Below are 14,748 nucleotides of genomic sequence, written 5' to 3'. Positions count from 1 at the left end.
ACACACACACTATCGCCTTCTCAATCGCTATAGGCTTCCCAAGCAACGCTTAGCGGCGCTGCTGCTCTTGACAGGCAGCGCCATCTCTGGCAGAAAAACAGAAACTGGGGCGTGATCAGCGAGCGCTTTCCCTTCTCGCCACCGCGTTGCCGCTCGCTTCCGTGCACGTGCAGAGCTCTCGCGGTGCACTTGCGGCGTCTCACAATGTACCGCGTGCAGTGCGGCTTCAAAAGGATCTTCAAGCTTGACTGGCACTTCCGCAAAGCGAACTTGATAAAATGAGGAAAGTTCGTCAATCACGTTAACGGTGAAGAGCAGACGATCGACGACAACCACGCCCGACTCAAAGCGAAATGCATTTCCCAAGTCGCGATTACACCGTGTAGGACGTATACCTCGAGGTAAGTCTCATTCTGTCACGTTAAAGATGAATAATGGTCCACATGCACTCCGAAATGAAGCCGTACACGCTATCGGTGTTCTGCGGCGTGGACTACGAATCATATGATTGTTGTTTTGATATGGCATGCTTACAGTAGCAGCCGTGTACTTTCGTGAACAAACGTTTGCGGCGTGCGAAAAAAAGATTATACGGCCATGGCACTGCTTCCTGAGAAGGTTAGAGTCAAGTCCTCCGTGCCGCTGGAGAATCACCCGCCGATTAAGACGCGAGGCAGCTAGCTGAGCTTCAACCACTGTGAAGCAAGATGAACTGCTCGCCTCGTTTTTTCGGCTCTCGCGTCATGCTTGCAGTCTCTTTTTATGATACCGACTTGACAGGCGTATAAAACCTGTTGCGTGAACGCGGCTAGAAAATCGCACAAAGTCAGAAGGTGGTTAATTCAAGGTTGCAATTGCAAAGCATGTATGAAGTGCCAGTTATATTTAGCGGCTTAAATATATATCACCCCAATAAAGTGACAAAAACAAAGCAAACCTGCAGAACGATGTCAAAGCTTGCTGAAAATGCACAGACGTCCGTTCCGGCGTGATAAAGCAGCCTTCTCGACGCGTGAAATGCAGGCGCCGAACTTCCGACAATGTGCGGAGTTCAGTTGAATTCAACCAACCGCGCAACGCTAACAGTATAACGCGAATGTGAACGTTCAACAACGACGGGTAGGTCTCACGAGCACGGGGAATCAAAACACAAAGTTGCTTCACCTACAACCGTAACTGGACTTTAACAATGCGAGAAGACAGCGAGTAATCATTACTGTAGTCGCTGCGTGCATGCGCCCCGTTACTTCCCGATTCAGGTAGTCGGAACGAGCGAAAGCGATGAACTCGGACAGCCAAAATAGAAGGCGAGACAGCGCTGTCAGCTATCCACGCTTGCCGCCTTTATTTCTCGTGCGACACGCCCGGGAACCGATACAGTTTAACACGTTAATCGTGTGCCTTGTCTGCACTGTTGTGGCTGGCCACTAAACCGCAATACTTCGGACCACGCTTGCGCTTCCGCGGGGTCGCTTCTGCCATCGTGGAAATGCGCAGCTTCGCACAGCAAGCCTCTCGGTTCAACGTGCCGAGCTGACGGCCCCACAGTTACCCGCACCGAGAGAAGAACGCGAGCGCACGTGCGCTACCGCTACCGTGAAAGGGGCTGAGTCGGCCGCGCGACGGTTCAGTGTTTTCCGACAGAGCCGCAGCGGGGCTGGCGCGGCGCTGTCGTCGCGCCGCAAACTTGAGCTTGGGTTCCCTATAGCTTGCCTTCGCTTCTCGATGGAGACGTATACACAGTGCCGCAAGGAAAGCCAAAGTGCAAACGCCCTCTCGCTCTCTTTGCATCTACCTCGAATTTTCGCTCACGACCAACCAACGCTGCTCTTTAGCTCAGAACCAATGACGCCGACGCCGCCGACGCCGGAATTCCTGCGAGACGAGCTCTTTGACGCTATCGCGTCAAAATAACAGATATATATATAAACGCGACTTCCTTCAAGCGGCCGCTAAACGGGAGGGCTGTTACATGAGCCGCCGAGAAACACGATAACGCAACCTTCCGACGCATGCGCGAGCGAGGAAAGACAAAATAAAAACAAAACAGACACACGCACACCAGGAGAGGAGAAGCGTGCGTGCTAAAGTCGAAGTCTCGCCGTCGCCCGTCGCTGCCTTCGCCCGGTCATCGAAGTTTCCGAATTGCTCAGCTGTGTCGGCTGTGCGTGCCAGTGTCTTGTGTGTGCGCGTCTGTGATCTCAACGCTGGACGTGAACGGCATTTAGCGACGGCAGTGCAACATCCCGTACTGTGAGCATGTTCGTGTTGGTTTCATGATGGTCTGGAGACTCAAGCGTGCTTGCACCTCCGTGTATGCGTGTTCGGCCAGCACCTGGTTAGGCACAGTCGGAAATGCGAACGGTAAGTGGTGCTTCTGTGTTCTCAGTTTCGCGGCGCTCACGTGTGTAGTGCTGCACAGTGTGTCGCGTGGAAAGTACAATAAAAAGCAGAATGTAAAAGCATCACACGCGCATACGTGTGATGCCTGATGCGCGTTTAAAAAGCTTTTGTGAAGGCACACGCTTTGCACGGCCACTCTATCGAAGAGCGGGTACGCCTCAATGAAGCAGGGGCGTAGCCAAGGGGGGGGTTGGGGGGGTTCAAACCCCCCCCCCCGAAATTTTTCAGTTTTGCTTGCGCATATATACACGCGCACATACAAACGCACGCACGAACGTACATAAAGTATGGTTGAACCCCCCCCGAAAAAAATTTCTGGCTACGCCCCTGCAATGAAGACAATTTGTGCTATACAATTTCTTTGCTTGCCATAAAGCGTGAATGCGGCAGCGTGCTTTCAGAAAATATAAACAAGCGAGAGGCCGCGGTTATCATTCCGTCATGTGTGCATTAAGGGCAACTTTTGTTTTCATTTGAATCAGCTGTAGTTGTCAGCCTCGGTTGTACGATGGTTGCGGTGCTCGGCCGCCGACCCGAAATTCGATCTCGGCCGCGGCGGTAGCATTTCGGTGGAGGCAAAACGCTAAACGCCTGTTTACTCTGCGATGTCAGTGCACGTTAAAGAAAAACAGATGGGCGAAACTTCCGGAGCCCTTCGTTGCGCCCTTCACTTTTTTAGAAAAACGCATGTTTTCATAATTCATTTTCGGTAAAACACCCCCCTCCATCAGAATTTCCCTCCCCCCCTTCCCCTGTGGCTACGGGCTTGGCGTACGCTATTCCAAAACTCCCTAATATTAGTAAGTGGGAATACTTTTCGATAACAATTTTGCATTGCGCACTTTGTTCGTCTCTAAGACAAAAAAAAACAGCATACCATAGGGTAATTACGTCATTAGGTTGGACTGGAGCGAATAAATTATGCTACAGAGATATGATTATGGCCATATTATGTGAAAGTTGTCTGCTAAGTGACAGCGTTTATGGTGAAGCACGTGCATTTTACGATATTGTCACTTAATTAGTGACAATTTTGTGACATAATTAGTGACATCTTGAACTCTCCTGGATTTCATGTGAATATTCTCATCGAGTTGAAGATGTGTGAGGTGTGCCAGGCTTATTCAGTCACATCAATGCAAGTCAGCTCAATGCAATACTGATGGCAGAGGGACAATCATTAAAAAAATGTGACTCTCATAAGACTATTATGAAGCTTTGAAGAAAGGCTAAGCAGCCATTAAACATTATCACAGTTTAAAAAAAACTATGTTCAGCAAGAACAGAACACCTTTCATCATTTCTTATGGTTTACTTCTGTAAGTCATATGTAAGCTTCCTACCTTCATACTTCTTGATGAATGTAAATATTGTGTTTAGTGCAGCACCAGAAGCAGTAGACAATGGCACGCAGATCACCAGATGACTCTATCGCAAATTCTCAAAGGATGTGCTGTTGTGCACCTTCTCCGTGCTTTATCCTGCTTTGGTTGGAGCTCTTTCATTAGAATGATACACGGCAAACAACTTAATTTATCAGAAACTCAAATGCTGTGTTTTTGACGAAATGGTAGGTGTGGAGTGAACTTGAAACTGCAAGTATTTGCTTTCTAGTCTCGCACAGGCAGTGAAATTTGTGGTTGGCTATAGTTGTAGGTTATGTTGGCTGTAGGTTGGCTGTAGGTTATGAATGTTTGTGCAGTTGGCAACACTACACTACTGAAGTTGATGTGTATATATGTAAATGCTGCAAGAGTTAAAGTGAGGAAGGAAAGAAAGAAATGGATGGGAAGACAGGCAGGTTAGCCAGTTCTTAAACTGGCTGGCCATGCTGTGCAAAGGAAGAGGGTACGAGGAATAAATGATAATACAAAAGAAACTTTACAGAAAAAGAACAAAACAGGAAAGAAGAGTATGATGCCTCGTAAAGTCTGTCTCTAAGCTCACTTTTGCATAAGAAGCACAGCAGCACTTTCAATGCTAACATCAAACGGGAGCAGCAATGAAACAGCTCTGGAATCTGTTTTCCCTGAGATAAAAAAAAACGCTTTATCTACACTGTCAGTATTGTATTATGTACTGAATTAGTTCTTGGTGTTCGAGTGCATTAGGATAATAAATTTAGAGTTAAAAGATTGTTTCATGCATGGACATCTAACTGAATTTATGCCGTTTATCTGAATTGGGTATTGGTGTGCTTTACAGCTGTTTAGTGCAGCATGAAATAGTGAGTCACTGCAAAAAACCTGTACATTTCTTTTTTTCTTTGCAGATGGTGCTCAAGATGGCACATGCAACGCTATGCAGCTGTGGACACCAGCAGCTTGATAAGAACTCTCGAAGCTCATCTGGATGCTTCACAGAACCTGGGTTGGTAGCAGCAATCTCGTTAGGAGAGAGTGATCAAATAGAATCCATTTCTGAATTGTGCAATGCATACCTGTGTTTAATGAAGCAAGTCATTGATACATTAGAAACATTGAGAGTATCACTATTTTGAGTCCAATTTCATGGTAGCTCTTATCTCAGTCATCCGATACAGTATACAGAATCTGCACCTGCACTCTGTCACGCCATAACACTATATTGAATTTACAGTGGAGTGCCTCGATAATAGACACCTGTAGCATGATATTGACTGTATTGTGAGGGATTCATAGTGTTTCTGGCGTAATGGTCAGTACTTATATAACGGCAGTGCTAAGAAGACAAGGACAAGAAAGTGCACAGCACGAGCGCTTACTCACAACTGAAAGCTTTATTGCTTCAGCAGAAAATATATACCTAAACTTGAACCTCGCCTATTACCCGCCAACTAGCTCGCATTCCCGTTTTGCTTCAAACGGTCAGTATTGTGATGCGTTACCTTAACAATCAAGTGGCATGTACATCGATATACATTGAAGCTCACCAGCGCATTGTTATTATAGTGTTTAACTTTATTTTTGTGTTCGGTAGTTGCAAAACTGTTCACAAATTTGCGACACAAATGTTAGTCCTGTTGTGAGTCACAACAGGACTAACATAGGATGGGCTGCATGCGCCTTGTGATTTAAGTTATCACTGTTAGGAAAATTTTTACATTCATTTCCACTTGATAGTTATATTAATTGGTTGTCTAGTTTGTGTTGGCTAGGGGAGATTTAAAGTAATAGCAAGCAGTAAGCAGCATAGAAAATTTTCAGTGTGCCCGCATTTCGTAGTTGGCAGAAGCAGGATGGTGCAGTGCTTACAGGCAGGTGCTATGTGCACCGCTGGTTTAGTCCGAAGTGCTGTAAGAAAGACATCTAGATGCTGCTTTGGCATAAACAGTTTGATATTTAAATGTAAATTGAAAAATCGAGGCTGTCCACTGTGGCATGCCTCATAAGTACTATATATCTATATTTTGTCCCGTCTAGCCTAGGATTTTAAATAATTTAATCGGGAGGACTTGCACTAAGTTTTGAGGATAAATGAATTATTTTTGTAATAGGAGTTGCCTCCACAAAACAACAAGCAACACTGCACACTAGCTATTGTACCTTGTTCTTTTGCTATGTGTATAAAAACATGGCAGCAAAACATGGACAAGCAAATGAGCCTCGTCTTTCTTTATTATAATGCTGCGTCTTTCTAGATATTACAAGAATGAAAGTGAGCTGCGCAATCATTGAATATCTCGCAAGAAAATACTTGGCAGCTTCTTAATTTTGTATTTTTGTGTTTGTTTCGGAAAAGTCTGCAGTAAGAGAAGTCAAGTGGGTATTTTGTATGGATGCAGAAAGCTTAATGGACTTCTTTGCTTGATATCTTTTTCAGGAAGACTGAACACTTTTGGCAAAGCAGCAACAGTTCTGGCCTACCTGTTTGTCTACAAGACGGTCTCTTCCGTGAACACTCCTGTGCCTTACAGTATACTATACTGATGATCTTGTACATCTCTCAGTATTTAGAATTGTCACCACTTGGACTGCTGCACTGTGTTATGCACGGTGCTGAGTCCAAACTTTCCAATAACAGTGTGCATTTGAAAATTTTACATGGCTTCAAAAGATGCTGAATGTTAACTCATTTAATTTACTAAGCATGGTTCTTGACTGTTTTACAGCCATTATTTATTCCCTGTTCAATTTTTATTCAACCTCATGGCATGTCCAGTCCTTGGCTCTAATGTGCCAAGCCACCACCAGTATTGATGGGCAATTTTTAATTCAAAGCATGTTATTGCCTAACTCCGAGGTAACTTTCCTGTCACGGTATTCGGATTCATTTTCAATGTGGTACTTCTGCACGAGCCATAAATTGAGCTGTTGAAGGTGACGAAGAACCAATTTTCCAGTCGAATTGGATGGCACTAGCTGGCATTTAAATATTGTAACCATTGGTCTACTACCCATGCATAATAATACGGTGAATAGGGTTGCGAAATAGTGCCATGTTCCCAAGCTTAACTTTATAAATTTACATTATTTCTTAAAAATATGTGAATAAAGGCGACTGTGTTTACAAACCTTGGCAGGTGGATCTATGGTCGACACCACAGGTATTTATACGAAAAATTGAACTGCACAATCATGTGTAACATGTTTTCATGCCTGATGGCAAACTAATGCAATATATCAGAAAAATGGTACACCAACATGCCTAAGTGTTGCAAGCCTTTATTACTTATCGAGTTGCCTTCATGTGTAAGCAGACACCAAGTTCTCTGTGCATCAGGGGCATAGGCAGAATTTTTTTTCGGGAGGGGGGGGGGCGACTCCTTGATTTGAAGTGGGAGCCGGGCAGGCAGATGTGGTCAACTGTCATTTTGGGCTCTGTATGCCATAGCAAAAAACATTTTCGAGGGGGGGGGGGTGTAGGCCCGCCCTGGCTACACCACTGCTGTGCATGCCATCTCTTTGGATTGTACTTGCATACTGGCATTGCGAAGTGTATGTGTCGTGCTTTGTGATGAATTTTTGAACTATATTTTCATAATATTTTACTGCTGTGACTTAGTGCTCAAGTTGCATTGTGTATGTTGTTTCATCTGTTCAATAATGAGCATAGGTTCTGTGGTAGATGAAAATGTATAATTTACATTGACATTGTGGATCTTATTGTTTTGATTCCAATAAAGTACTACAACCAGCATTTATTGTATCATTTGAAGTTTTAAGAATTTGTAATGCATTCAAACAAAAAAGTCCTTGTACATGTAAAAGAAATTGTTCAGGCTTTGACATATAGGTCGTGGTTCTCAGCCATGGATGTTTTGGAGACCCCTTGTGGACTGGTGGTAGTGATGAGGGACCCCTTGCAGTGAGAGGTAAGGTGGGGGGGGGGGCTTATAAATTAGCACAACATGCAGCGTGAAATAGGTGCCTTGCGTTTCTCCGTGGCAAAGAATGGTCAAACTAAAGTGCCACGCCAATTCAATCTCGACAGCTTGTCACTAAGTTGTGCGATCTGCCGCCGCATTTCAGCTGTTTCTCGCTACGCTTTCTCTTCAAATTGCAAGCCTGGAAAATCACAGGTGGTAGAAAATTGCAGTAAAAACTTTACAGCCATCTCATGGAAGGTACAAGTCAGCTCCGCCGCAATGCATAACCGTTATGCGGTGAAACAAAAAAAAACGGAGGGGGCCGCTGTTATTGGACATATTGTTTCTTCAAAAAAGGCGTATTTTGGTTTTTGTTTTTCGAAGATGCGTTTCGCGGACCCCCAGATATAGCTTCCCCGATCCCCCCCCCTCTTGAGAACCATTGTATGCTACAGATAATGCTTGCGTTCTACCAGATGGGTTGAACCGATGATTCTTGCAAAACATCGTGCAAATAAGCGACAGGCAGTAAACGGAAACAGATCAACTTTGATCGAACATAGATGGGTTGATCATTTATAAATGGTCGCATAATTTGTATAGTAGATTTGGACATCAACTACAGGTACACGAGGTAGTAGGAGTGCACATGGCACCAACTTTTTTATTTATCTGCTGCACTCATGTTCGTGCTACGTGTAATCTTGAATCACGAAAAAGTAAAGTTGTGTCCTGCCGTGACAAAAATATCCTACCAATTAAAATGAAACCTTATTTTCTGAAGAACTGCTGTTTCACTGAGGCATACAATAATGCAATTTTTTTAATAGGTACTGCACAATCTCTCCAGGAGTAGTGCCAACTACACGCGGACGTTCGCAATACAGAAGCGCAACAGTATTATCTTTTCTATTTAAAGGGAGACATGTCGCTCGCGAATTAATGGACATCGTGCTTAACCTTGGTGGACGCCTTCGACATACATTTTGACGGCGGCGTGATACGGAAGAGTAAAGGTTATTTAATAAAGGGTAGCTAGTCTCCGAGTATAAAAGCAATTAAATACTGACTATGACTAATGCAGGAGCACTGTATGTCGTGCTTCAGCGCGCGTAAGTGCTCATCATGCAAATATTCGTTTAACTGCTCAGATGTGCCACTGACCCTGCGTGTAGCTCGCAACAGCACCTACACGCGCAGTAAATGCACATGCTTGTATAGGTGCACGCTAAAATGCCCTTGGAACTCTGACATCGACGTATGTAACAAAAATATGCGACATATGATGGTCTTCGAACAGCTGAGAACGCACTGCAGACACTTGCAGCTCGCGGCAAAAATAACCAAAACTGCTTCAACAGCACACGCTCGTAGAATACACGTACGTACGTGAGTTTCGCTACCTAAAGGTACTTGTCACGCCGGTATGAGCAAATTTTTGGGCGAGCGAGACATCCACGATGTATGGTGAACACACAAAAAACATACGTTTACCATTTCTCTTGCGGCACGACAAACGACGAACAGAAGTCAGAGCTGAAGGTGCTAACGGTGGCATTCGTGAGTTCATGGCGCCGCGCTAACTATTTACTAACCTAATCCACGCGCAAACACACGCCGTTGATGCAAAAAAAAAAAAAAAAGAAGTAGCAAGCTCCGCCCTCGCGTTGCAAACCACTTTGTAAATATATAAGGCCGTGAAAAGTCAACAAGGCATGCGGTGGCTCTGTGGTGTAGTGGTTAGAGTGTCTGCTTTTGGTGCTTGTGGTCATGAGTTCGATTCCTGTGTCGTGTGCTGCTTGTACGTGTTGTCATATGTGCGTGTTTACATTGATGCCCATTTTCTAATTACCCCTAGAGATATGTATTACGAAAGTTATTCTGTGAAACGCTGTCCGAGTGCAAAAATTTTTCTTTTTCGCAGCCGGTTTGTGTGCCGTAGCTGCCGCCACGTCAAGTTGCGCCAGCTATGGAGGATAAAAACAACCAACCGACACATAATGTATGACCTTCGAGATTCCGGGATTGTCACTCGCTAAGCCTACATCGTTGATTATTTGAGTATGGCTCTCGAAAACGGTGCCGAATCGACACGAATACCTTACTGTCGAAGCTTAAGGACGTGAACCTAAAGCAAATGAAAGCATCAGTTCGGAGATAACGAGCGACAGAGCGCGCGACGGCCACTTGATAGATTCGAGGTGGACGGCAATCGCTTTCGGCGACGCGGCCATGTTTACCGGGCGTGCGTATGCGCAGTTCACACCCGGTATTCTGGTACACGCAAAGCATTTTGCGTATACCAGTGTGCCGGACAGACTAAAATCCTCTAATGTATGCGTTTTGGTTGCGAGCGCTCTACGTGTTTTGGTTGCGTGAATGTGTGCGCGTATGAATGTGCCATTTTCTGTGCTCGATTAATTTTATTTCAAAGCTGTTTCAACGTGATAGCTTTACTCCCTCGGAGGAGTGCTTTCACTCTATCGCAGACGGAGTACTGTACTCCATGAGGAGGCGTTGAATCACTCCCTGTCTCGAGGTTGTTGTTTCACCCCGGAAAAGGGAGTGCCCAGCGGGACAAGCCAAAACTCTCACAAAGGGCGTCGGGGCACTCCCTTTCTTCTAAGAGTGTACGCCTGTGCTCATACATATAATACCATTAGTAAAACTTGTTGTTGGGCAAGTTGGTGCATGTTGCAAGAAAATTTGACGACGCAAATGCAAACTCCTGTGATGCTCCCCAATCTAAAGTAGTTAAGAGAGGTGTTGGTTTTATGTGCCTGGAAGGTCCGTTGGATAAGTGTTGCCCACACAGAATGCAGGAGAGCTTTGAAAACCAGGTCAGCCGGCTATATTCAACTGGGTATCTTCGCTCGGTCGTTGCATCGGCGGCTGAATCCCTGCTCCAAAAGATTAAAGGGAAAAATAAGGAATGTCAGCGGTGCGAAAAAAGACCAGTAGTTGTCCCGTACGCCCATAAGGTTGCACACAACCTTAAAAAGGTGGACAATAGGTACAAAGTACCTGGGGTGTTTTCTGCGCCAAGGAAATTGTCGGGCCTGTGCCCACAGATTTCAGGAGGACCCGTGCCTGCCCCCTGTGGAAAGAGGCATGCGAGGCCCTACGTCACCTGCGCGACAGGAGTGGTCTACGAAATTCCGCTCTCCTGTGGAAGGGTTTACATCGGCCAGACCGGCCGATGATACAGGACCGAGCGAGGGAGCATGTTCTTTCGACAAAGAATAATCTTTTGGCACATTTGCCTATGCACTGCAGCGCGTGTGGATGTGAGGCAAGATTTGCCAATATCACTATTCTAGGCAGAAGCAAGGAGGTGATTAAGCGAGATATGCTAGAAGCATACCTCATCCGAAAGAAAAAAGATATGTGTATTAGCGATACGCCGGTGGTACTGCGTTCAGCTGAATTGCATTTTTTTGCGATAGCAGTTATATGGACACTCTCGGCTGATTTTTGTCGTCACCGTCTGTCGGCGCCGTCATGTCCCGGATATATATATATTTATATATATATAAAAGGCACTAAGGGAAATAAAGCAAAAGAAAAAAATTCTAAATTACCCGACCGCCGGATTCTAACCAGCAACACCTCTCTCCCCTGCGCGCTTTGTTAGACAACTCAGCCACACGCCATGTATGCACCGGTGAAATAACGGCGAGCTATTTATATTTTTTATTTTTATTTATTGAATACTGCTGGCCTGAATTTCCAGGCCTTGAGCAGGAGTGGATTGGTTACATTTTGAGTACAATGCACGTGAATAACAAAAGAGAGCCCTCTTACTAACAAAACAACAGAAAAAGTAAGCTGGTGCGACGCATACGGCACTGTATGCGATAATACAACTTGTAGTGACAAACATTCGGTATACAAATATATGTAGTGACGCTTTTACACAATGCTCATTTGAAATGGCTAAATACAGAAACAAGTATCTGTTCAGTGCTGTTTATATTTTAGTGCACTCCGTATTATCAGAAGAGAAAAACAACAAAAAAAAGCAAGCCAAGATAACCAAGACATATGGGCGACGTTCTTGTGACACGTTGCTACAGCACTGTTGAATAAAAGCACTATCATTTCGTCCTCTGAAATGCGGCAATGAACGCGGAAACAGAAGGGCGCTCGATTACCTCTCTGGGCAAACTGTTCCAATCTCGGGTGGTACGGGGGAAAAAGAATTCACGTAAGAGTTACTTTTTGCACGAAATTTCGCTGACCTTTTTTGAGTGGAAAGATCGAGTGGAACGCTGTGCTAGTGGTTTCAAGTAAATGCTTTTGCGGATTCCGATCTTGTCATGGTATAGCATACAAAATATTTTTAGCCTTTCGCGATAGCGTCTGATTTGTAGGGATTCTAGATTTGCTGAAATTAGAAGAGCGCTTGGGGAAATTTTCCAACTGTACGAATTAAAAATAAACCTAGCTGCCTTTCTCTGTATATTTTCTAGTTTGCTTATATTTGCATTTGTGTGCGGATCCCATACTGCGGCAGCGTATTCTAGTGTTGGTCTTATATAGGTTTTATAAGCCAAACGCTTTACATCTCTTGAAGCCTTGGAAAGTGTTCGTCGCAAGTATCCAAGTTGCCGCATGGCCTTCTTGTGTATGTAGGTGACGTGATCATTCCATCGGAGATCAGCTGTAATGACAACGCCCAAGTATTTGTAATTGGAAACTCCAGATAGCTTATTGCCGCTGATACTATAAGTGAAACTGAGTGGATTGTTCTTACGCGTGATTGGCATTGCTACCGTTTTGCCGTGGTTTATCTGCATCTGCCACGAGGTACACCAGTCTTGAATTTGGGCTAATGATTGGTTAAGAGAAACGTGATCGTCAGAGCTGCGGATTTCGTTATATAAGATGTAGTCGCCTCCAAATAAACGGATTTTTGCCGGTATCTCTTGAGCGATGTCATTTATGAAGATCAAAAAGAATAATTGCCCAAGAACGGAACCTTGGGGAATGCCGGAGTGGACGGAAGCAGAATCAGAGCTGACATCATCGATGGACACTGATTGCTGTCTACAGGATAAGTAAGCGGCAATCCATGCAAGAATGGAATGATTTTTAGGAATAGGCTTTAGTTTTAAAGGAAGTTTGCAGTGTGATACGCGGTCAGAAGCTTTCTCGAAGTCGAGGAATATGATATCGACCTGACCAGATTAATCTAACGCAGAGGCGAAGTCGTGAATGCTCTGAAGTAGTTGTGTTGTCGTGGAAACTCCTCGTCGAAAACCGTGTTGGCGACTATCGATTAATTTATTTTCTTCAATGAAGTTGGAAATATGTTTAAAAATGATGTGTTCGAGTACTTTCGCACAAGTGCAGAGGAGGGATATTGGCCGAAAGGATGCAACAGAGGATGGATCACCCTTTCTGGGTATCGGGGTTATTCTGGCACATTTCCAGTCACTAGGAATTTCTGCTTCCGACAGCGATTTGTGAAATATCAGACATAAAAATTTTGCGCAACACTCAGCATATCGGTGCAGAAAAGCGTTCGGGATTCCATCTATGCCGGATGATTTTTTGACATCAAGTTTAAGCAATAGGGATAAAATTCCATCCTCGCTGATAGTGATGTCTCATCAATGGGGTGTGTTTGTTCATGCGTCGAAAAATATGGAACAATGCCGTGGTCGTGAGTGAACACAGAGCAAAAGTAATTATTTAGCGCGTTAGCCATTTCTTTCTTGTCAGTTTTAGCTGTGCCGTTAATTAAGAGACTAGTGACAGGTTTTTTTTTCTTTCGGAGATAGGTGTCGCCAGAATTTTTCCGGGGACGTAGAAAGAAAATGTTTTAAAGAGACACTTTCATAATATTCTTTCGCCTGTCCAATGTCGTGCTTTAGTCGAGCCCGCAGCTCAAATAACTTGTCAGCACTCTGAGCCGAGGGGCGTCGCCGGTGCTGCATTCGTGCCGTTTTTACTTTCCTTCCCATTCGAGCAATATCTTTTGTTATCCAAGGATTCTTACTTCGCCGCTGTTTCCGTTTCCATGGGGCAAAATTGTTTATGCAGTGCAAGACCATTTCTTTAAAAAAGCACCACAAGCCGTCAACAGATGTGCTGCCTGATTCATGCCGCGACATAAAAAGAGAAAATGAACAGACCAATGTATCTAATATATCTACATCACTAGCTTGTGCAAACATAGGAATTGGCCTCCCCTTCTTTTGTTTTTCAGGCGCTACGATAACAGGTATTGTGAGGCACGCCATTTTATGATCCGATATGCCTTCGAAAAGATGCACTGTTGGCTTTCGCCCGAGCAATGCACTGCTTACGAGAAATAAATCTAAAACTGAGGCGCTGTTTCCTTCAACGCGCGTAGGTTGCTTTAAGAGCTGTGTTAGACCGTGTAGCAGGACGGTGTCAACGAAAGGTTCAGCGGAGCGGAAAGTGCATCAGGGAGCTCGTGTACCCAGCTGACATCTGGAACAATAAAATCGCCGACCAGTAATAAATTAGCCCTGCTGTTTCTATGTTCACATTAGAATTCATTAAGTTTCTCAAAGAAAACAGTGGTTGAGCTAGGAGAGCGAGAAAATGCCCCAACGAGAATGTGGAAATCCCCTGAAACAAATCTCGCTATGACACATCCGCGATATCGGGCAACATTGTCGCTGTCACAGATTCACGAAACATGGCTGCTACCCCGCCGCCACGAGAGCCCCTTGTCTTTCCAGAGAATTCTATACCCAATAGGTGTAATTTCTGAATCGCTAATGTCGCAGTGTAGCCATGTTTCAGTGATGACTTATATCTGGGTTATGAGTAATTACAATAGTTCCAAGGTCCACTATATTGTTCACGATGCTGCGGGCATTTATGTTAAGACAGCAATACATTGCTTCTTTGCAATTTCCTCGTCATTTTGCCTTTGCTTGCGTCTTTCTGTGCCTGTGAATGGGGACGATTTTAATTTCGGTTGTGTTCCATTCAAACAGTTCATCGTTAATTTTAACTTTGTCATGGATCAGCTTCACTACTTTTCCTGCTCGTCTGGCTTCGGCAGTAGTATCCCACAT

At 44.6% G+C, this 14,748-nt stretch overlaps 1 protein-coding gene and 1 long non-coding RNA gene across 2 annotated transcripts in view; one reads left to right on the top strand and one right to left on the bottom strand.

The window, feature by feature from the left end:
- LOC119397145 (medium-chain acyl-CoA ligase ACSF2, mitochondrial) overlaps positions 1–14,748 on the bottom strand; it is a 168,559-nt gene that overhangs the window by 78,685 nt on the left and 75,126 nt on the right. The window lies entirely within an intron of this gene.
- LOC125758940 (uncharacterized) lies at positions 2,225–6,302 on the top strand. The gene is made up of 3 exons (XR_007416486.1): positions 2,225–2,364; positions 4,676–4,773; positions 6,205–6,302. It is a non-coding gene; the product is annotated as an uncharacterized LOC125758940 (long non-coding RNA).

The sequence above is a fragment of the Rhipicephalus sanguineus genome, chromosome 6, assembly GCF_013339695.2.
Source record: "Rhipicephalus sanguineus isolate Rsan-2018 chromosome 6, BIME_Rsan_1.4, whole genome shotgun sequence".
Classification (NCBI taxonomy): Eukaryota; Metazoa; Arthropoda; class Arachnida; order Ixodida; family Ixodidae; genus Rhipicephalus; species Rhipicephalus sanguineus.
This window is presented reverse-complemented; position numbering and strand designations above follow the sequence as displayed.